Raw genomic sequence first — 2,955 nt, forward strand, 5'->3', positions numbered from 1 at the left:
TCTCGGTTTATTATCCCGAATATTGCAAATACAGATTTGTCACATCCTACAACCACTCAGTGAATAATTTCTTTTCTCTCATAGTGAAAACAATTTTTCCTTTCTTGGGCCATGCTAATAATTTCTCTTTCTTATTTGTCTATGGAAGAAATGTGCTGAGAGGTCTTCAACAAAGGTCATGGAAGATGTGTGTTATGAAGAAACTATGCATGGATTTCAAAATTGTTTGTACTTTTAATTCCATTTTCCATGAACTTTTCAAATACCCTTGTACTACTCTCACAATCAAATCTGGAATCTCATTTTTTAGCATAGGTTGTCCTTTTCTGCAAGAGATCACAAGAGATAAAATTTCTATGAGGACCTTTTGCTTTCACATTCTTCCTAGCAGACTGACTAAACATCATTTTTGTCCTTTTGGGTTTCCATGGTCATTAAACAAACTCAATGAGTCTAAAAATTTCCATCTTTCAAGTGCTAGAGCTCTTACATGAGCCTTTTCTTCCACCTGTATTCCTTCCCAATTTCAGTAATGGTAGTGTGACGACATTCCAGAGACACCTACTACCTTGTTTACCATTAATAATGAGGTCCTTACTTTCATATGTTCTACAAGGGCACTTCAAAAACTTCATGAAAATGTAATTAAAATATATGTTCATTTTGATGCAAAATTTCCTAAATACAGAGTGGGCATTTAACCTAGTGGTTAAGGCACCTATATCCCACATTGGAGCACCTGGGTTCAATTTCTGGCTCTGACTCCTGACTCCAAGTTCCTACTAATATGTACCCTGGGAGGCAGCAGCAATGACCCGAGTAGGTGAGTTCCTGTCACTCACATGGGAAACCTGGATTGCAGTCCCTCCTGGCTTGGGCCTCAACCCAGTTCTGGTCATTGTTGTCATCTGGGAAGTGAGCCTGCAGACGGTGTGCTCTCTTTCTCTGCTTCTCAAGTAAATAAATTAAAAAAAATTAAAAAAATTTGAAATCCATGCATAGCTTTTTTTTCAGGCTAAATATGTTCAGTGAACATTAAGAAAAAAAAAACTATGCATGGATTTCAAATTTTTTTACACCAAAAAAACCTTACCTTTTAATTCCATTTCCCATAAATCTTTTGAAGGACCCTCATCCAGAATTCCATCCTGAGGGTCCACTTTAAAGGACCACTTCTGGTAGCAACTATCTAACTTCAGGTAAAACAGACCCAGAGCTAAGTATCTAGAAGCAAGTGGCTTATTGGGGAGATAATCCCAGGAAGCAGAGGAGGGAAATGAGATAGGAAAGAAAACAATACAAGGTCTGCTAATGAGCTGGTTAGCACTCTGGGCAACTGGGGCTCAATCCCAGTGGGAGCTCAGGAAGACTAAATAGAACTGAGTTTTCCACCCCAGGATCAGGGAAGCTGGGTTCTTTTCCCTCCCTTGGTGTCCATTGTTGACTGAGGTTTGCTCCGGTGGGCTTTACCTCCCTGGTACTTCTGGCCTTGAATTCGGGTTAGGTACCTCTCCTGTGGCCAGAAAGTCTTTAGGCAGCAAGTTGCAGCTACTTGAAATAAGAAGTCACTAGCCTGTACAGAAACAATGAGTACCTGGGGGATATGAGAGGATCAACAGCCAGCTACAGGGGGTGAGAGGAAATTACTAACTTTTTCTTTGTATACACTTACATCCTTTCTCTGGTTGAGGTGAGCAGGTGCCTGTGCTCTGGCTGCTAAGGGGCAAGGAGATGGAAGATTGTCTCCTGTAGATTCCCCCTACACATTACATGTTACAGATACCTTTCAGGTATCTGCAACATGCTCTCCTAGCCCCTGGTAGGTTCACCTTATGATTCAGAGATGAATTTGTCTGTAACAGTGTATCTAATACAGTGGCTTCACAATATGGTTTTATCACAGAACTAGAGGACTGGAGGTCAGATGTATCATTAAGGGAAAGTGCCCAGTTGACAGAACAACATGTATGAGTATTGTTTGATCCTGTTGATGAAATAGACAATAAAATGAAGCATATTTCCTTTGGGAAGAAAGAACACAAAGAGCCAGGAAGAACAATAAGGAGACAAACTCTGGGTTTGAATTGTCCCAGGAACACATACCAAGTACATTCCAGCCTCATGGTCATTGTACTGATTGTTCTTCCCACCTGTGATACTCTTCCCTTGCATATGAACATATGTATGAGTTATCATAATCAGTAGCTTGCTCTTGACATTCATTAATGTCTCTGTCCATTGTTGTCTTCTTAGAAATGCCTATATTGATCACCCTACCTCAAATATGAAGGTACTTCCGGAAGTTCAGGGAAAATGGAAAAGTACATCACTTTTGGTGCCAAAAAATTAAAATCCATGTACAGCTTTGTTCATAATGTGTATTTTCATGGGCTTTTTAGAGACTCATGGTATGCATGGGTCTAAAAAATGCTTTGTGCCAAAATAAACTTACCTATTGATTCCATTTTCCATGAACTTTTTGAGCTTTTCTCACATCTCTTTGCTCAAAAGTTAGCTCCAGGGGCTGGCACCATGACACAGTGGTTTAAGCCACCATCTGTAGCACTGGCATTCCATATGGGTGCCGGTTCCAGTCATGGCTGCTCCACTTCTGATCCAGCTCCCTGCTAACGTGCCTGAGAAAGCAGAAGATGGTCCAAGAGTTTGGGCGCACTGCACCCACTCGAGAGACCTGGAAGAAGCTCCTGGCTCCTGGCTTTAGCCTGACCCAGTCCCAGCCATTGCGGCCATTTGGGGAGTGAATCAATAGATGGAGGATCTCACTCTCTCTGTCTTTCCTCCTCTGTCTATAATTCTGATTTATAAATAAATAAAATGAATCTTAATAAAAAGTTAGCTCCCGGAGGAGGCCAGGGATATAGGTGATTCCGATGTGGGTTGCCAGAGTAGCTGACTTTGGAAACTATTTCTAACACTTAGGATAGCAACTTCCAA

Source organism: Lepus europaeus, chromosome X (assembly GCF_033115175.1).
Source record: "Lepus europaeus isolate LE1 chromosome X, mLepTim1.pri, whole genome shotgun sequence".
Lineage (NCBI taxonomy): Eukaryota > Metazoa > Chordata > Mammalia > Lagomorpha > Leporidae > Lepus > Lepus europaeus.